This window comes from Panthera uncia, chromosome D1, assembly GCF_023721935.1.
Source record: "Panthera uncia isolate 11264 chromosome D1, Puncia_PCG_1.0, whole genome shotgun sequence".
Classification (NCBI taxonomy): domain Eukaryota; kingdom Metazoa; phylum Chordata; class Mammalia; order Carnivora; family Felidae; genus Panthera; species Panthera uncia.
The window spans coordinates 42,668,346-42,690,105 of NC_064808.1; the positions used below are offsets into that span (position 1 = coordinate 42,668,346).

Below are 21,760 nucleotides of genomic sequence, written 5' to 3' on the forward strand. Positions count from 1 at the left end.
CCAGCTTTTCACTACCTTTCTTGATAAGCTCCCAGGGGGTCTACAGACAGAATTCAGGGTGTCAGTGAAGTTGGAAGGGAAACAAATTACATCATTGCCCACTGAAAGTTAGCATTTCATTAAGGATCTCCCCAACCTCTGCCCTGTTACTTCTTCCCATTTGTTGGCTTAAATGTGCCATGTAGTCCTTTGATCATCACTGAAGACAAGAAACCATAGAGTATTATTAGCAGTACTTAAGACGTTTCACCAATAGAAACCAGACATTTTCTTATTGCTTTTACGTTTGTTGCTGATATCTCAAAATATCATGTCCATTCATCACTACTTCAAAATTATGGTAGCTAATAGATTTGCTGCTATATCTTATAATTTAATGCATTAATAAAGAAGCACATAGTGGCGCCTGGGTAGCTCAGTTGGTTGGGCGCCTAACTCTTGATTTCGGCCCAGGTCATGATCTCAGGGTCATGGGATCGAGCCTTCGTTGGGCTCTGCACTAAGTGTGGACCCTGCTTAACTCTCTCCCTTCTGCTCCTCTCCCTGACTTGTGTACATACTCTCCCTCACCCTAAAATTAAAAAAAAAAAATTTTTAAAGCACATATTTACAGTATCATATTTGCTTTTCAATATTCTGATAACTATTTCGATAGAATTGGTTTCCTTTGGATTCTTATGTATTCTATTTTTTAAACATCTTTATTAAGATATAATTCATATGCCATAAAGTTCACCCATTCAAAGTGAACAATTCAACGACTTTACTATAGTCACAGAATTATGCAACCATCATTATAATCTAAGTTTAGAACATCCTCATCATCATGAAAAGAAACCCATACTCATTAGCAATCACTCTCCATTGTCCTCTCCTCCATCCCTCAGCCCAAGACAACCACTAATCTACTTTCCATCTTTATAAATCTGCCTATTCCAGACCTTTCATATAAATATGCAATGTGTGGTCTTTTGTGACTGGCTTCTTTCACTCAGTGTAATGTTTTAAAGGTTCATCCAAGTTGTATCATGCAATGTGTGGTGTTCTGTGACTGGCTTCTTTCAGTCAGTGTAATGTTTTAAAGGTTCATCCAAGTTGTACCTCGTATCAGGACTTCATTTCTTCTACTGTCAAGTAATAATCCATTGCAATGGATGTGCCATTTTGTTTATTCACATCGATGTAGATTTAGGTTATGCCAACTATTTAGCTTTTATGAATAATGTTGCTTTGAGCATCCCTGTACAAACGTGTGTGTGGATGGATATTTTCATTTATAATGGATTTATACCTAGAAGTGGAATTGCTGGATCCTATGATAATTCCATGTTTTACTTTCTGAAGAATTGCCAGACTGTTTTCCAAAGTGGTTGTACTATTTTATGCCACCAGCAGTGTTTTCCAGTTCTGACTTCTTAATATCCTCTCCATCTCTTGTTATTCTGTATCTTTTTGATTATAGCATCCTAGTGGGTATGAAGTGGTATATCACTGTGGTTTTGATCTGAATTTCCCTAATGGCTAATGATGCTGAGTAATTTTTCATGTGGTTATGGCCCATTTGTATATCTTCTTTGAAGCAATATCTATTCAAATCCTTTGCCCATTCTTTAATTGGGTCATTTGCTCTTAATTATGAGCAGTAAGAGTTCTTTATATATTCTGGATACAAGTCCCCTATCATATATATAATTTGCAAATATTTTCTCCCATTCTACGGGTTGACTGACTTAATGGTATTATTTGCAGCACAGATGTTTTTAATTTTGAAGTAGTATAATTTACCTTTTTTCTTTGTTGCTTGTGCTTCTGATGTCATATCTAAGAAACCATTGCCTAGGCAATGGTTGCACAACTCTGTGAATACACCAAAAACTATTGAATCGTACATTTAATTAATTAATTAATTAATTAATTTAAATTTTAGAGAAGGACAGAAAGAGCACTAGTGCTAGAAAGGGGCAGAGGGGCAGAGAGAATCTCAAGCAGGCTCCACACTCAGCACAGAGCCCAATGTGGAGCTTGATCCCATGACTCTAGGATCACAACCTGAGCTGAAATCAAGAGTTGGTCACTCAACCAACTGAGCCAGCCAGGTGCCCCTGAACTATACATTTTAAATGAGTGAATTATATAACATGTGATTTAATCTAATAGAAATACTTTAAAAAAATAGCAAAAGAAAAGAACAGGTAGGCTTAGAAAAATCCAGACTTTGGTGTCACTGTTTGGTCATGTCTGTATGTAAACCAAAAAATCCTCCTTATTGTTTAAAAATACATAAGTGGGCTGGGCACCTGGATGGTTCAGTTGGTTAAGCATCCGACTTCAGCTCAGGTCATGATCTCACAGTTCACGGGTTCAAGCCCTCATCAGGCTCTGTGCTGACAGCTCAGAGCCTGGAGCCTGCTTCAGATTCTGTGTCTCCCTCTCTCTCTGCTCCTCCCCTGCTCGTGCTCTGTCTCTCTCTGTCTCTCAAAAATAAACGTTTAAAATTTTTTTTCTTAAATAATAAATAAATAAATAAATAAGTGGGGCTTCTGGCTGGCTCAGTGAGAAGAGCATGTGTCTCTTGATCTCTGGGGTTGTGAGTTCGAGCCCCATGGTGGGTATAGAGATTCCTAAAAAAAAAAAAAAAATTAAAACTCAATAAATCATGTCCTAAAATTAGACCATGATAATGGTTGCACAATTCTGTAAATATACTTAAAATGTATATACTTTAAATGGATGAATTTTATGGTATATAGATTATATTTCAATAAAGCTATTTTTTAATGTATGTTTGTTTGTTTATTTTTAGTTTATTTCTTTTGACAGACAGAGAGCAAGTGAACGTGAGTGAGGAGGGACAGAGAGAGAGGGAGAGAAAGAATCTGAAGCAGGCTCTGTGTTGGCAGCACAGAGCCCAATGTGTGGTTCAATCTCGCAAACTGTGAAATTATGACCTGAGCTGAAACCAAGAGTCTGATGCTCAACCCACTGAGTCACCCAAGCACCCCAATTTTTATTTATTTTTGAGAGAGAGAGAGAGAGAGAGAGAGAGAGCAGGGGAGGGGCATAGCAGGGGAGGGACTGAGTGGGGGGGGAGGGGATGGGGGTGGAGACAGAGGATCCCAAGCAGCCCCATGCAATGAGGGGCTTGAACTCATGAACCATGAGATCATGACCTGAGCCAAAGTCAGATGCTTAACTGACTGAGCCACTCAGGTGCCCCACAATAAAACTGTTTTAAAAAAGACAGAAGAGGGATGCCTAGGTGGCTCAGTAGGTTAAGCATTTTACTTCGGCTCAGGTTATGATTTCATGGTTTATGGGTTCAGGCCCCTGTGTTGGCTCTGTGCTGACAGCTCAGAGCCTGAAGCCTGCTTTAGATTCTGTTTTCCTCTCTCTCTGCACCCCCCTACCCCCACTCATGCTCTATCTCTTTAAAAAATAAATAAACATTAAAGAAAACACACAGAAGAAACCATTGCTTAACCTACAGTCATACTCATGTTTACTAATGTTTTCATCTAAGAATTATATCATTTTAAATTCTACATTTGGTTTTTGATCTACTTTGAATTAATATCTGTTTATGGTATAAGGAAAGAGTTTGACTTCACATACTTTATTTCATACTTTCAAGAACATTATTTTGAGAGAGAGTCCATAGGCTTCACCAGATTGACAAGGTGATTCATGATACAGAAAAAATGAAGAACCTTCACTCTAGAAATTGGACAAGACTCTTACTCCTCTGGGCCTCACTTCCCTTCCCTGGAAAATTCATGGGTAGGATTGGGAAGCCCCTTCTAGTTCTATGGTACCTTTTATTGTGCAGACATTATGGGTGGAAATCAATGACTCTTTTTTTTTTTTTTTTAACATTTATTTAATTTTGAGACAGAGAGAGACAGAGCATGAACAGGGGAGGGTCAGAGAGAGAGGGAGACACAGAATCTGAAACAAGCTCCAGGCTCTGAGCGGTCAGCACAGAACCCGACGCGGGGCTCGAACTCTCGGACCGTGAAATCATGACCTGAGCCGAAGTCGGACGCTTAACCGACTGAGCCACCCAGGCGCCCCAATGACTCTTTTCTTAAGAAAATACCCATGTCTGTGACACCAGTTGCTTCTAAGTATATATATACTTATTATACATATATATATAAGTATTATATATAATATATATAATAAGTATGTATATATGATAATTACTTACATTATATATAAGTACTATATATTGTACTATATATTTATATATATGTATATATAAATATATATAATAAGTATATATATATATAATTTATTGTCAAGTTAGCTAACATACAGTGTATACAGTGTGCTCTTGATTTTGAGGGTAGATTCCTGTGATTCATTGCTTCCATACAACACCTAGTGCTCATCCCAACAAGTGCCATCCTCAATGCCCCTAAGTATTTTTCTCTATGTTTATTTATTTTTGAGAGAGACAGAGTATGAGTGGGGGAGGGGCAGAGAGAGAGGGAGACACAGAATCTGAAGCAGGCTCCAGGCTCTGAGCTGTCATCACAGAGTCCAAGGTGGGGTTCGAACTCAGGAGCAGTGAGATCATGACTGAGCCAAAGTCAGATGTTTAACCGGACACTTAACTGACTGAGCCACCCAGGCGCCACTCTAAGTATTTTTTTAAAGGAAGCCATTGTCTGGCAATCACAGAAGGGCTCAGCCAGAACTTTATTGAGTGTTTTAAGGAGTAGAGGTGACACAATAGGGGAAGGAAATGTTTTCTGTTGAAAAGCAGTCAATTGCCTTCAACAAGTCGCCAACAAACTGGGGAAAGATTTTTTTTCCTCTGGTTTCAGCTGAATGCCAGCTTTTGGAAGGTAAATAGGGCAGGCCAGATGAAAGGGTAATAGACACCCCCAAATGAGGGAGGGCATTGTTTGTACAAAGTTAGCAGGAGGAGAGAGGCCAAGCATGCAACTGAGCCACTGGCACTAAAGTCATCAAAGGGGAAGAAAAATCAGGAAAATACAATCAAATCTTTACTTTTACAATGATAAAGGTAATTTTACAATTGTTACTCCATATTATTTACTTTTTCTTAAATTTTAAACATGGTATAGATGGTGTTATGTATTGGTTGGGTCTCTTTCAAAATTATTCAAATGATTATAAAAAAATCATTTGCACTTTTAACGGTGTTAGCATTAAATTCTATAAGCTATTTGATCACTGTCTATATGCATCGTAATTTTTCCTGGAATCTATTCCTCTACAATGGAACTACTGATAATAATAACCACAAAAAAGAAGCAAGCCATTTGCAAAATGTTCCATTAAATATGGAGTTTAGAAAAAGACTATAGGATATTTGCAGAAGGGCTAGCATGTTCTTCTGAGGTTTGTAAGCTATCTACCCTGATGCATAGGTCATGGTAAATTCTCCAAGTATTTGTGAATTTTGCATGTCACATGTTGACACCCTTTTATTTTTTATTTTTATTTTTTAATGTTTTTATTTATTTTTGAAGGAGAGAGAGAGACAGAGCAGGAGTAGGGGAGGAGCAGAGAGAGAGGGAGACACAGAATCAGAGGCAGGCTCCAGGCTCTGAGCTGTCAGCACAGAGCCCAACAAGGGGCTCAAACCACAAACTGTGAGATCATGACTTGAGCTGAAGCTGGACACTCAACCGACTGAGCCACCCAGGCGCCCCTGTTGACATCCTTTTATATTACAGAACCCCTTATCAAGGATGGGGAGAAAATCCTTAGAGGCTCAAAAATCCAGGACTTGCAGTTTTCCTCTCCCCAGCCCTTTCTCCTCTGGCTTTCTCCTCTTTCCAAGAAGTACTGAGAGTGCGGTGAAGAGGAAGAACGTGGGCAGAGCAGCAGCAGGGTCAGGGCTCAAGAGCACTGCCAGCTAGTCAAAGGTCAGCACGGAAGGGACTGTGTGTGAGAGGACAAGGAAGCTGAACTTCTCGTCCAGCTGAACTGGATGGCGGCCAATCTCTATCTCCTCCCTGGGCCTGCCTGGAACTCTCCACAGCTCTGTGTGGCCCTGCATCAGAACAAAAATATGCTACAGAAATAGGGTCTAGTTTCATCTTTTCAGGTGAACAGACTGAGCCAGATTTCAGCTGGGGGTCAAGGGACAGAGGACAGAGAGGACCAAACTGGTATTTGCTCTGTCAGAAACTTACAGGCCTATTTGGAAAGACAGAAACTAAATAAAGACTTCTTATTAGCACAGGACTAGCATTGTGAAATCTGGTCAAAGGCTTTCAGGCAAGGACGCCTATATATATATATATATATATATACTCTCATGGTGATGGGGAAAGTGAAGAAAAATGCAATATTCTAATTAGGAAATAAAGCTATCGTTTTTCACAAATTCATAACATTTCTCATGCCAGCAATTTTCTTTTTATTCTAGAATGCAGGGATAGTGTTCCCAAGTTTTTGTCCCTCTCCTCAAAATGAAAGGGAAGTAAAATTCTCTTCACAGAAATAAAAAGCACTTTTATTTTTTTTTTAACATTTATTTATTTCTGAGACAGACAGAGACAGAGCATGAATGGGGGAGGGTCAGAGAGAGAGGGAGACACAGAATCTGAAACAGGCTCCAGGCTCTGAGCTGTCAGCACAGAGCCCAATGTGGGGCTTGAACTCAGGGACCGCGAGATCATGACCTGAGCCGAAGTCAGAAGCTCAACCAACTGAGCCACCCAGGCGCCCCTAAAAAGCACTTTTTAAAAAAAGGAGCATTAAACCCACAGTAGATGAATTATTATAAAAATAATCTTCCCCTCTAATTGGGCTTTTCCTCAGATTTTCTAAGAAAAATTGACATTGAACTCTATTTGTTAGTTCCTTTTTTGCTTTCATAAATTTTTTTTCTAACATTGACGTCCTAGAGGGAGTAGTATTTTATCGTTCTGTGAAAATCCGATTGCAATGCATCAGGTATCAATTGTTAGTAAGGTAGTATATGTAAAGCTGAAAAACAGACATTTACAACCAGAAATGATGGCCCTTTTTGCTCTGTATGGATTTAGGTGATCTCAGCCTATATTCTGGAAATGTGCATCGAATAATAAGTGATACCCTATCTCTCCTGAGGATATAATCTGTCCTACATGCCCATCTGGTTCACTGCTTTTTTCATGGAAAGGAGAATCCTGAGGAGTGGGTCCAACAGGGAGGAATGTTATGCAATGTGGCCTGAGACAACATAGTGGGATGGAGAGTCCCAATTTTCATCAACTTAGTTGCAAGGAGACAAGGTCATGGCACAGAAGACAACATCTGTGGGCCAGGCAAATGCAGAGAAGTAAGTGGTGAAGCTGAGATCAGGTGAGGGAAGATCTGAACAGAGTGAGCTGGGTGCAGAGGGTCAAGGGAAGTGTTTTAGTTCTGCAGCCATAAATGGGAAGCCACACCCAGTGCCCCTTTTACGTCTGTCTGCTGTGGAGAGAGATTCTATTGCTTGGCATAGACCCGCAGCACTCCGGGCTAAACACTGAAAAATCTATTTTTATTCGCTCTTTTAAATACTTTCTTTTCATCTCAGTGCTGTATAGTTTTTTATCCTGTCATGTTTCCTTCCATGGGTTCCTGTTTTTAAACTCCACTCTCTACTTGCCTGGGTGGCTCAGTCAGTTAAGCATCCAACTCTTGATTTTGGCTCAGGTCATGATCATGCAGTTTGTGGGTTTAAGCCTCACCTCAGGCTCCTCACTGACAGTGCAGTGAGATTCCCTTTCTCCCTCTCTCTCCCTCTCATGCTCACACCCTCTCACTCAAAATAAATAAACTTAAAAAAAAAAAAAGAAGAAGATTTAAACTCCACTCACTAAGGCTCTAGGTTCCTTTGCATTTTTTGCTTTGGTTTTGTTTTCTTTAAGAGCTTTGTGAAAGCTAGCACTTTTGCCTTTTTTTCCCCCTTTGTTCATGTAGTCTGACCTGGAAACCAGGACTTTATGTTGGCCTAGATTTCTCAGGTCTCTAATCAACTCTGCAGAAAGTAAAACAGCTTGGCAACAGGCATAATAATAATAATTAAAAATAATAGGGAGCACAGAACTAAGAAATGAGATTCAAAAATAAGGAAAAAGATACAGAGTCATAGGCTTTCATGCAAAAATATCTATTCTGACCAACTTAGAAACACCCTTATAAATCAGTTAATAGCATCTGTCTATGTGGAGAAAAGCAAAGCCATGGGGATTTCTGCCTTGGAGTGTGAAGTCAGCTTTGTGTATTCCCTTCTGGTGAAATGCTCATATACACACAACGTTTGAAAACCCACGATGAAAACAATGGCTGCTACCAGTTAAGATTTCCAAGGGCACTTCTGAAACACAAAGTAGGTTTTTCTGGCACGACTTCTTCAGAGACGTTCTCACTTAAATCCATGCATGGTCATTTTATATCTCCCATTTATGCATTTCTTGTTTGCTGAACCTAAGTCTTGTCAGAGAGTTATTTAAAAAAAAAATACTTTTTAAAGTTACCCACACCCTAAACAGCAGAACTGCTGTGTGTATACACATGCTCTGGAAAGGCACAAGTCAGGTATTGGGTGTAGGCACAGGACAAACCGCATGGTCTGCCTTGGCAGCCCTGTCCTCACCTGCAAGCTGCCCACACACACTCCCTTCCAAACGGTGCTCTTCTGATGCCAATTGGCTAGCTGAGCTACCCGGGGAGGAAGCCTATGGGAGGGGCCGGGTGGAAGGTGATGTGGATAAATATTTTATAAACTAAACCTTAAGCTTAAAACTTGATTTACTCTTTCAACCCAATTCACACTGGAAGTCCAGTCTCTTAAAAAGCTTGGACATTGAAGAGTTAAAGGGGTATGGAAGCCCGTGTAGCCTGGGGCTGTCATCCAAGGCCAGCAGAAAAGGCAGCAGGAAGGGTCTGGTTCTGGCTAGGCTACAGACAGGCCATCTGGATGCAGGGAAAGCCTAGAATGCCAGAAACAGCTTTTCTTTTTGGTGTTAGGCTTCATTAAGTTCAGCCTGGGGAGTGTCTTTTTGCTTTAAGACCCAAACTGAGAGTCTTCTTTGAATAGGGATTTGATATTTTGAATTTTATGAAGCAAACACCTACTATATATATCCTTTTGGTAAGGAAGGTCACAAAAAGCAATGTATACGATTAAGCATATTTTTTTAAAGGATGTAGACCAGAGTCACTAGATGTAAACATACACAGAAACTATGTATAGTCTTTAAATAATTTTGTTAGGAATAGGTAAACCTGAATAGGTTGTCTGAAAAAAAAAAAAAAAAGTTGTTGGTTTGCTGTTTGTTTGTTTGTTTGTTTTTTTAATATTGTACCAGTCTGTGACTCTGATAAAGAATCTTTTTATTGTTTTTCCTGTAGTTGACCTGAAAAAGCAGCTTTGCCACACTGGAATTGCTTTTAGGTCTTTAAAATTATTTTCTTTCTCCATTTTTGTTTTATAGTTAATTATATTACATTTGGCATAAAGTTGGCATGGGCCAGTTATAATTCCTTCCACAGGAAATTTTCTTTAGTAAAACTGAAAAAAGAAAAGAAATGCCGCAGGGAAATTATAGCCACTTCCTACTCTATATCACTGATGAACATACACTCCTTTTTGGAAACCACCCTCTTTCAAAGATATGATCTATTCTTCCCTAGCTATAGCAATCTGCATTGGATTTGTATGTGTTATTCTTAACAATTAAAGGAAAAGGTGAATGTAAATTCACTTGGACAAAACAAAACAGGAAAGAGAATATTATCCTTAAGAGAATTCTTACCTTATGGAAAAGAAAATGCACGTATCTTTTTGGGTGGGGAAGGGGGGGGCGCAGATTTTTTTCTCTCCAAAGCATTAATTGCCACCTAGCAGCAGAGAAGGGAATTGCACACTAACTTTGGACTTCAATTTTAGAAAACGTCGGTTTTAAAGGGCACGTTACCTTTTTTTTTAAGATTTATTTTAAAAAAAAATTTTTTTTATGTTTATTCATTTTTGAAAGACAGAGACAAATCACAAGCACGGGTGGGGCAGAGAGAGAGGGGGGACACAGAATCCGAAGCAGGCTCCAGGCTCCGAGCTGTCAGCACGGAGCCCGATGCGGGGCCTGAACTCAGGAACCGTGAAATCATGACCTGAGCCACCCAGGCGCCCCATAAGATTTATTTTTTTAAAGTAATCTCTACACCCAACACGGAGCTTGAACCCACAACCCTGAGATCAAGAGTCGCACACTCCATGGACTGAGTCAGCCAGGCGCCCCTAACGTCCACATTATTTTTTATCATGACCAATATTTAAAGAATTATTAGCCTACTGATAGGTTAGGGTTTGAATTTTTTCTCTCTTGTCATGAGGGAAGAAAAAGAAATACAACAAATGAAAATTTTTGGCTTATTTATAAGAATGCTCTTTCCAGCATAAAATGTCTCAGTTTTTTGTTTCTCAATTTACCCTTGCCACCTCAGCAATAGGCCAAAGGAAAAGAAATGCTAAAGTCACCCTGACAGTAAAAAAATGCTGGCTTTGGCTTATTAAAGGAAGAAATGTGTGTTTTTAATACAGAAAGTGGTTTCCCAAATAATCTTGGGTTGCGTTTCTGTAAAAAATGAGATCAGAATAGATTTTATTTTGCTAAGACAATAAGAGGTCATTTATTTTGAAATTTAGAAGACATCTTCCTATACTGGACGAAATGATTTCCAGACCAAATGATTATTCAAATCTGCTGAAGAAGGACATCCTTATTTCAGTTTACTAGTCACATGTTTACTTTTATAGCACTCACCCATACTGAATGCCAAAACTTTACAGGAGAGTCTCTATTATTAAGTTTCATAGATCTTGGCAGCTAAATAAAAATAACTTCTTGGGGCTCCTGGGTGGCTCAGTCAGTTGGGCGTCTGACTCTTGATTTTAACTCAGGTCATGGGATCAAGCCACGTGACAGGCTCCGTACTGAGCATGGAGCCTACTTAAGATTCACTTTCTCTCTCCCTCTGCCCCTCTCCCCAGCTGGAGCTCTCTCTCACTAAAAACAAAACAAAACAAAACAAAACAAAACAAAAAATCTTCTTTCTCCAAAGACATCCAGATGGCCAACAGACACATGAAAAGATGCTCAACATCACTCACTATCAGGGAAATATAAATCAAAACTACAATAAGATATCACCTCACACCTGTCAGGATGGCTAAAATAAAAAACACAAGAAACAACAAGTGCTGGTGAGGATGTGAAGAAAAAGGAAGGCTTGTGCGTTATTGGTAGGAATGCAAACTGGTGCAGCCACTGTGGAAAACAGTATGGAGGTTCCTCAAAAAACTAACCAAACGTGGGGCGCCTGGGTGGCTCAGTTGGTTAAGCCTCCGATTCAGCTCAGTTCATGGTCTCAGGGTTGGTGGGTTCAAGCCCTGTGTCGGGCTCTGTGCTGACAGCTCAGAGCCTGGAGCCTGCTGCTGATTCTGTCTCCCTCTCTCTCTGCCCCCGACCTTCTCTCAAAAAAAGCGTTAAAGAAAAAAAACTTAAAAAAAAAAAACAACTAAACATAGAACTACCCTATAATACACTACTATTTACCCCAAAATTACAAAAACACTAATTCAAAGGGTTACACACATCCCAATGTCTATTGTAGTATTATATACCATAGCCAAACTATGGAAATGCCAAGTGTCCATCGACTGATGAATAGATAAAGAAGATACGGTATACATATGCAATGGAATATTATTCAGCCATCAAAAAGAACAAACTCTTGCCATTTGCAACATTGACAGAGCTAGAGAATATAATGCTAAGTGAAATAAGTGAGTTAAAGAAATACAAATACCATATGATCTCACTCATATGTGGAATTAATAAAACAAAACAAATGACCAAAGGCCGGGAAAAAGATATACCAAGAAAGACTTTTTTTTTTTTTTTTTACCTAAGCTTCATGCCAAAATGGTGCTTGAATTCATGACCCTGAGATCAACAGTTACATGCTCTACTAACTGAGCCAGCCAGGTGCCCCCCCAAGAAACAAACTCTTTTTTTTTATATAGGCTTCATGTGCAGTGCTGAGCCCAATATGTGACTTGAACTCATGACCCTGAGATCAAGACCTGAGCTGAGATCAAGAGTCAGACACTTAACTGAGTCAGACACCCAGGCGCCCTGAAACAGACTCTTAACTATAGAAAGCAAACTGATGGTCACTAGAGGGGAGGTGGGTGGGCAAGATGGGTAAAATAGGTGATGGGGATTAGAAGTGTACTTCTAATGATGAAAAATAAATAAAATAATTAAAAACTTTCAAAAGGGATTCAAACAAAATTAAATATTTAGGAGGACTTCAAAAGCTAACAAGTTGGAAAAAAGGCTCCTGGCTAAAAATGTAACTTATTTAAGATATTACATATGGAGGAGTGAGTGGCTCACTGGACACTTCCAGTTTGCCACTTTTTACCTAGCTAAATAATAAGTATTGCTACTGTACTGAGTCTATGAGTATATTATCACCAAGGCAACCAGCAACATTTTGGAAAACAAATTCTGGTTTAAAAATAATAATAACAGCTAATATTTTACTGAGTATTCACCATGTGCCAGGCAGTGTGTTAAGCACTTTAAATGAAAAATTCACTTAGTCATCACAATAATCATAAAAGATACTAGCCAAAGTATGTCATTTTACAGGTTTAAGCAAGAACAACAACAACAAAACAAAGGTTCAGAGAGGCGAAATTAGGCATTACAGATGTTAGAATTTGTAAGTAGCTAAGCTCAAATACAAACCCAGTTCTGTCTTAATACTGGAGTGCCCCACTATTCAATTCTTGGAACTCTTTTCTATCTACTCTTTAGTCTGTGGTTCTAAATAACTTCCTTATGATGATGACTCCCAATTTTATTTTATTTTATTTTTTTAAGATTTTATTTTTAAGTAATCTCTATACCCCTCAAACTCACAACCCCAAGATCAAGAGTTGTATGCTCTACCAACTGAGCCAGCCAGGTGCCCTGATGACTCCCAATTTTAGATCTCCAGCCTCCATCTTGCCACTGAACTCCAATTCATATGCCAACAAACTATGCCTTAACTCCACTAGGATGCCTAACAGACATCCCAAAGTTGAAATATTACAAAATCATATCATCATCTTCCCCCCCAAAATCTGCTCCTTCTACCTCTCCTTGATTGCAGTTCACTGCAACTCCATTCTTCCATTTGTTCAGGACAATAATGGTAGCCATTTTGAAACCTCTCTTTTTCTTACAGGCCACATTCAACCCATTAGCAAAATGTACTGTTGGGTCCACCCTCTAAATACATGCAGAATCCAACTAATTCCTACCATCTCAGCATTACAATCCTGGTCCAAGCCATTGTCATCTCTCACTTGGATTACTATAAGAGTCTGGATCTTGTTAGTCTGCTTGACCCCTATAATCTGATCTCAGCACATGGGTCAGGATAATCTTTTTAAAATGTCAGTCATGACATTCATCTGTTCAAAATCCTCTTGTAGCTTCCCATCTCTCTCAGAGTCTTTACTATGGCCTGAAAGCCCTATATTATCTGTAACCCCTGTCCCATTTCTTCTCTGATTTCATCTCATTATATTCTTCCTCTGGAATTTTGATCTGTTTGTTTATGAGGTATTCTCAGTATCTTAGTGATAATGCTTAGCATATAGTAAGATCAACAAATACATATTGAATGAATGAAAAATATCTGACTCCAGAAATTTTCCTTTTCATCATTCCCTTCTATGGGCATATTGGTGGCTCTGGGAGTTGAAAGTGGTTGGCTGGACTCTTTACAGCAGGTCTTATATCAAAGCCTCATTTGTGGACCAAAAGAAGAGACATTTGGTCTCTTGGGGTATTAATGGTTTTCAGTTCCTTCAAGAATGATGTGGGGACTTTGCTCAGGGTACATCTTGACTGTTAACCAGTAGTTGCAAATTTGATCAATTAGGGTATTTAGTAGAAAGAATAAATGAAAAAAGCAGTACTATGCTCCAATTTAAAGGCCATTTTTTGTTGGTTCAGGATGTTTTAGAATTAAATTAAAATAAAGTGTAATAAGAGCCAAGTTGAAATTTTCTCATGGACATGTAACATTCATTGTTACTCAACTATCTAGATGATATTCTGTAATAATTGCTTCATTTCTGGAAAAAATATTTCTAAACAACTCAAGTATGCCAATGGCTTTTGTACAGGCCTCACTTTTGGTAATACCGAGGGAGGGAAATTATATTATGGAGTTTAGATAAAACTTTAAACTGTTAGTCTTCCAAATTATGTCCATTAGTTCCAATTGTTCTATTCTAAGCTTTGGTTATTACCAGAAGAGAACCTTAGCTTCTGAATAACCAGAAAAAATAAAAATTTAAAAAGGTAGTAAATATAGATAAGACTGCATTTAGAGTGAGCTATCTAAAGGCTATGAAATGTCAATTAAATAAATTATGATACATTTGTATGATGAAGGATCTTACTGTTATGCAGACATTTAAAATCATGTGACATGAGGGGTGCCTACGTAGCTCAGTCAGTTGTGCATCCAATTCTTGATTTCAGCTCAGGTCCTGATCCCAGGATCATGGGATCGAGCCCTACACTGGGCTCTGCGCTGGGCATAGAGCCTGCTTGAGAATCTCTCTCCCTCTGCCCCTCTCCCCTGCTTGTATTCTCTCTCTCTCTCTCTCAAAAATAATAAAGGAAAACTTAAAATTTTTTTTTTTAACGTTTATTTATTTTTGAGACAGAGAGAGACAGAGCATGAACAGAGGAGGGGCAGAGAGAGAGGGAGACACAGAATCTGAAACAGGCTCCAGGCTCTGAGCTGTCAGCACAGAGCCTGACGCGGGGCTCGAACTCACAGACCGTGAGATCATGACCTGAGCTGAAGTCGGACGCTTAACCGACTGAGCCACCCAGGCGCCCCAATAAAGGAAAACTTAAAAATTACAAAAGCACATGGCATGAAATGTTTATGGTATAATGTTTAAATAAAAAAGCAGGGTAAAAAAAGCATTTATAATTTGATATAAATTTTTGTGGCAGGTTATTTTGTTGAGATATTAATTCTATGTATCCCCCTGCCCCTCGCCCCCATTCAAGCAAGTATCCAGACCCTCATATTTTTGTAAGGCAAAAAGCAAAACATAGGCTCTTGTTGTCTTTTGAAATAAGGAGGAGAAACAAAGGACAGAAATGCCTTTGAAGGTGAGGTGGAAGACAGATTCCTTAAGACTTAGAAGTCTGAAGCTCAAATGTTGAGTAAGCAGCTAAGTCTTCTGTCTTGCTCTGTGACAGAACCCAGGATGGTGGCAAAACCTCAAAGGGGAAGGCTGCACCTGGGTGCTTGGGCTGCCAGATTCACTCATTTGATTCCAAGGGTGGTAAAGGAGTATCAGAGTCATGAGACCTGAAGGGAAGATGGCATAAAAGGGAATCTTAGCAGTAAATCAATGTGGACAGACAACTAAATAATTTCCAGGTATTTCCATGATAATTAAGGCCCTAGAAACTTTGTACAATCCTAGATGGAGAGGAAATGCTCAGTAACCGAGACAGACTTACCCACCAGCATGGCAGGATGGGAGCTCAGGTTTAGATTCAAGTTGATCTGAAGAAATGCAATTATTTACTTCTGTGGAATAAGAGAGCCATACCTACAATATGCATATGCAAGTACAATGTATTACAAACTATAAATATTAGAAAATACATTCTCAGGATAATTTTCCTCATTTAGATATATATTATCGTAGGGAAAAAAATCACTAAAATTTTAATAGGGAATTTTCTCTACATAGGGGATTATTTTTCCACACTGTTTGCATTTGAAACAGTTTAAATAAATGTGTATTCCTTTTATTTTTGAAAAAAAAATATAAAACCAACTATAAGCTTTTATCCTATATGTTTGAACAGGTAAAAAACAGAGAAGGGTATATATCATAATCTTAGGTTCTATTTCAGCTGTTTCAGATCTACTAGTATTAATATTCTTAGAGGTATAATACAAACTCAACTTCAGGAAAAGAAAACGGGTTTTTCTCACATTAAAAACAAAAAGCATCATATACCTCCTGCACCCTGTAAAATTTTTAAATATTATTGAATCAGTCAGGGTCCCAGCAGGAAACAGCACACTCCAAAGGCACAACTGAAGACAGTGTAATCAGAATGTGGGCAATGAAACAGCAAGAGATGATATAGTACCACTGCTGACTTGTGGCCAACATGGAGGGAAGGTGGGAGGTTAATAAATACCCTGATCTCTTTCTCCCACTGCCTTCTGATCTGCTAGTGCCCTCCATCAGCTGAGCTCAACCAGAAGCCACTGGAGAAGGGACGGTGAGATCTATAGCGGCAATGGAGACTATCTAACACAGTAACATCAAGGGGCAAGCAATCCTACAATTTTGTTATAAATATTTCCAAATTTATGGATTAATAGTTATAAAATTCCAGTTATAAAATAAATTAAGTCACACAGATGAAAAGTACATCATAGGGTATATAGTCAGTAATATTGTAATTAACTTTGTACAGTGACAGGTGGTGACTACATTTACCATGGTGAGCATTATGTAATATATAAAATTGTCAAATCACTATGTTGTGTACCTGAAACTAATATAATACTATATGTCAATTATACTTCAATTAAAAAAATATTTTAGGGGCACCTGGGTGGCTCAGTCGGTTAAGGATCTGACTTCAGCTCAGGTCATAATCTCACAGTTTGTGCATTCAAGCCCCACATCAGGCTCTGCACTGACAGCTCAGAGCCTGGAGCCTGCTTTGGATTCTATGCCCCACTCTCTCTCTGTCCCTGCCCTGCTTGTGCTCTGTCTCTCTCTGTTTCTCAAAAATAAATAAACATTTTTAAAAAATTTAAAAATGGGGTGCCTGGGTGGCTCAGTCAGTTAAGTCTCTGACTTTAGCTCAGGTCATGATCTCATAGCTCATGAGTTCAATCCCTGCATCAGGCTCTGTGCTGACAGCTCAGAGCCTGGAGCCTGCTTCAGATTTTGTGTCTCCTTTTCTCTCTGCTCCTCCGCTACATGTGCTCTGTTTCTCTCTCTCTCTCTCTCTCTCTCTCTCAAAAATAAACAAAAAAAAATTTTTTAATTAAAAAATATTTTTAATAGAAAAAAATAATTCCAAATTTAAAAATTTCTCCTAGAAGGGTACTGGAAAGACAGTGTTGGACACTAATCTTTGGTACTGTGCAATACACTGGAATTATTACTAGTACTGCTAAGGTACTTTTATTCATCCCTGATTTTTTAAACTATGTTAGGCGCTAGTTAGTGTGACACTTTATGTGTGTGTGTGTGTGTGTGTGTGTGTGTGTATGCGTGTCGCTGTTCTCCAAGAGCTTGTAATTTAATAGATGGAGACAATATGTAAACAAATAAGTGCAATTGTTATATGTGCGTAGCAGGATGTTAAAGTGAGACTCTTTCTATCTTATTTTTGTGTGTGGTTCTAAGAAAGTAAATTATTCCCACATTCCACAGTAAAGTGGAAGGCCACCAAAAGTAGAAATTGCAAAAAAGGGGGGGGGGCTGCTTTTGCAATTTACCTGTGTATCCACTTCTAAGTCAGAAAAAAAGTTGAAGTTTAGAAGATTTTGAGAGGGTTTTTAATGTGCAGTGTGTTGACATTGGTTTTTCCTCACCTCATGCCCAGGGAGAGAGGCTTTAATGGAACTTTGATATATGTCCCTTAGAGCTGGGGGTTATGGGGGTCACAGTGGATTCACATCAGGATTATATTTGAGGCATTCATTCATTCAATACTTCAGTAGCACTTATTTTTTTAAATTTTTTTTTAACATTTATTCATTTTTGAGAGTGAGAGAGACAGAGCCTGAGTGGGGGAGGGGCAGAGAGAGAGGGAGACACAGAATCCAAAGCAGGCTCCAGGCTCTGAGCTGTCAGCACAGAGCCTGACACAGGGCTCGAACTCTCGGACCGCGAGATCATGACCTGAGCTGAAGTCAGACGCTCAACCAACTGAGCCACCCAGGCGCCCCTCAGGAGCACTTATTAAGCAGGTACTATACCAGACACAGGTGACTACAGCAGTGAATGAAATAGATGAAAAGCCCCTGCCTCCGTGAAGCCAACATTCTAGTGGAATCTGGACAAGCAAAGATGGCTGGCTAACTGCAAAGATGAGTTTTGAGTGGTCAAAATCTATACTCAGAGGTGTGAGGCAAAGCCATTCTGTGGATATCTGGATCAGATATGGGTTGCTGAAGAAAGTCACGTGGAAGAGTAAAGAGACCCCCACAGAAAGAAGCTGGAGGCATATAGCACAGATGCAAGCAACTGACATTGGGCTGACTGCCAGATGACATATATTTACCCAAGTGCAAGCAAGAGATTGCCAGTATTTGCTCATTGGGGTAAGGTGATGAAAGAGGTGTTTCCAAAGAATGCATACAGTTACAAGTGTTGAGTGAAATTGAAGAAGTACTGCTACATTTGCTGACCCACTCTTCCTACAAAATATCTTTACTGATCAATTTTTCAACTCTTGGTTAAAGATCAAGATGCATCCTAAGCCAAATCCCCAAAACATGAAGAGCTGAAAGTCATATAAAAACTTTAGTAAGTGCTTAGGACCTTCAGTTTTGACCAAAAGGCTAACCAAATGCCCGTTCTGATGGCTTATGAGAGGAGCTTTGATATGAGCCTCTGAAGAGTCTAGCCAATCACTGTGAATGAAGGATATATCACAAAGCCCTAAATATTTATTTAGGAGATAACAATCAAAAGGACAAGTTTGAGAGTGAGAGATTCATCATTCTTTCATTTTTTCATTTAACAAATATTTAATGAGTACCTACTATTATGCTAGGCTTTGTTCTAGGCACTAGGAGTAGCGTAGTAAATAAAAAAAATTTCTGGTGTGCCTGGGTGGCTCAGTGGGTTAAGCGTCCAACCGTTGATTTCAGTTCAGGTCATGATCTCACCATTGTGAGATCAAGCCCACACGGGGCTCTGCATTGAGTGTGGAGCCTGCTTGGGATTCTCTCTCTCTCTCTCTCTCTCTCTCTCTCTCTCTCTCAAAATAAATAAGTAGACATTTTTTAAAAAATCCCTATGTTGAGTGTTACGTGATTCCCTGTTACATACTTACAGTATCCCTCATGCTGTCCCTCCCCTTAACTTTTACTTGAACTAGCTTCATTGGGTTTCTTTTCTTTGTATTCAATACATTCCTTCTACAAAAGTAACACGGTAGCAATAGGTTAACTACCTAAGGGCAGGGGCTCCTGGAAATCAATGAGAAAATGACTAATAATAATAAACTGAAGAAGGGAATTAAGTGGCAATTCACTAAAGTAAGGTAAACAGACAAGAAATACATGAAAAGATTTTTTTTTTTTGGCTAGGAAGCAAAAAATACAAGAAAAATTAAAGAGATTTTTTTCCTCTTTTTTTTTTGCCTATCAACTTGATAAAGGTAAAAAGTACTTACCCTATCCAGTGCTGGTGAAAGTATAAAGAAAGTGGACTCTCAGGCACTGTAGAATATAAATTGATATAAGTTTTTGCTTTTTTGTAATTTAGCTATATTTATCATAATTGTAAATGCAAGTTCCCTTTGACCTGGCAATTCCATTACTATGAATTCATCATAAGGAGGTAATCAGGAAAGTACAAAAATGTGTGTATGTATAAAAATATTCATTATAGTATTTTTATAATAATGAAGACTTGGAAATAAGCTAATGGTTCACCCATAGTTTAGTTAATTATTGTATTTCTACACAATGGAATACTATGCCACTATTGAAAATAATATATATCATTACTTATGAACACGAAAACATGGCCATAACTTTTAAAGTGTAGTATAAAACAGTTTAGTATGATCTTATTTGTAAAAACAATTATATATTTATTACACATATTTTTGAAGCATGTGAATATACGCATATGCAGAAAAGAATTGCCAAAATGTTTATGTACTATATAACAATTATTAAATGAGTAGTTACTTTGCACTGAACATTCATTAAATAATATTTATTAAGCATTTAGTATATGCTAGGCATTGTGCTGGGTGCTAGAGAAACAGAAGAGAACAATCTGCTAATTTAATCCACTAAATTAACAGTGATTTTTAAAATGACAACAATTTGGGGTGCCTGGTGGCTCATTTGGTTAAGCATCCAACTTTGGCTCAGGTCATGATCTCATTCATGTTCATTCATGAGTTTGAGCCGGGCTCTCTGGTGTTAGCATAGAGCCTGCTTCGAATCCTCTGTCCCACTCTCTCTCTGCCACTCCCCCGCTCGCTTGCATGCTCTCTCTCAAAAATAAATAAACATTAAAAAAGATATAATATAATAATATATAATAATTTATAAATAATATATATTAATATATATAATATAATAAATATATATAATATATATTCTTTTTTAAATGACAACAACCAGTATTGGTGAATTTAAAGAGGAGGAGGGCACCCTCAAATACTATTGTGGTTGGCACCGAATCCTAACCACTAGACCACCAGGGAGGTTTCATATACTATTGTGGAGAGTATAAACTGATAAAACATTTCTGGAGGGCAGCTTAGCACTTTTTATTAAAAGCTTTGGAAAAATCCATTTCACTCGACTCTGCAATTCCATTTTTAGGAATTTATTCTAAAGAAGGAAGTATTGGTGTATGCAAGCAAAACTATGTACCAAGCAGTTCATAAATGAGTTGGTGAGTAGGGGGGAACCTAAATATTAAACAACAGGGATTTGGTTAAATAAAACATCGTATGTTCATAATGCAGAATACTAGGGAGTCATATTTAACCTGAAAAATATTTGACAGAGAAAAAAAGACCAAAATATCAAAGTGAAAGGTTTAAACAGGCTGTGATACTAAATTGCTCCGAACTCGAGCAAATCACAGAAGTGACCTGAGTCTGTTACTTCATCTGCAAAAGCTTAGATCATTAAGGACCAAACTTTCAATGTGGACCTTGCCTGAGTCTAGGTACTTAACTTTCCTACTTTATAAAGAAAATATGTCAACGTTGGTACAGGGTAGGTGTTAAATTGGCAGATGTTTGCAGAGCTGTGCTAAAAACTCTTTGGATTTGCCAAAAGTTCTCAACAGAGAAAATACGTGTTTCAGAAGAAAATGTCCAGTTTTTCTCAGTGGTCTGATCTACCCGATTAAAACATTATAACAAAATAAAGAAAAAACAAGCATCGTGCTTGATTTTGACACCAGAGAAAGGCATTAGTGCCCTCATGGAGTTCAAAGTCTTGTAGGGGAAACCAGTAATGGTAATAAAGAGGGACCAATGGCAACAGAGCCTTGAAAAATGATTTCTCCAGGGAATGGAGAAAAGGCTTTCCGAAGTAGAAAGAAATGCGTGTACACAAAGTACTTGACGAAGAGTGTGGTTGACACAAACAAACGAACCATTATTTTGTGTCCTTTCTCACAGCTTCGCTCTTCTTCCAGTCACACAATACCCCAAATCTCTGTGGACCCTGAATGAGAGATTTCGAGCGGCACACTGCATCACCTGTAGTCGCAGGCGTCGTCTCGAACGATTTCAGGTGTATCAGCCGAGCGGCGAGAAACTGGAGGGAATCGGCAATACACAGGTAATAATCACTGAGGATCCGAGAAGGGCGATTTTGTAGTGGCCGCCCCGAAGCTCTCAGCCGCCGCGGGCACTCCCCGCCCAAGATTTCCCGCCAATCTCAACCCCGCCTCCTTACGAGG

The 21,760-nt window shown here is 38.7% G+C and overlaps 1 long non-coding RNA gene across 1 annotated transcript in view; it reads right to left on the reverse strand.

Moving 5' to 3' along the window:
- LOC125935664 (uncharacterized) overlaps nt 1-21,725 on the reverse strand; it is a 49,229-nt gene extending 27,504 nt beyond the window's left edge. The window contains exons 1-3 of the long non-coding RNA XR_007461749.1: nt 21,558-21,725; nt 19,494-19,539; nt 15,574-15,661 (exon numbers count right to left, since the gene is read on the reverse strand). This is a non-coding gene — a long non-coding RNA (uncharacterized LOC125935664). The remainder of the gene's footprint in view (nt 1-15,573; nt 15,662-19,493; nt 19,540-21,557) is intronic.
- Between the last annotated feature and the right edge of the window lie 35 nt (nt 21,726-21,760).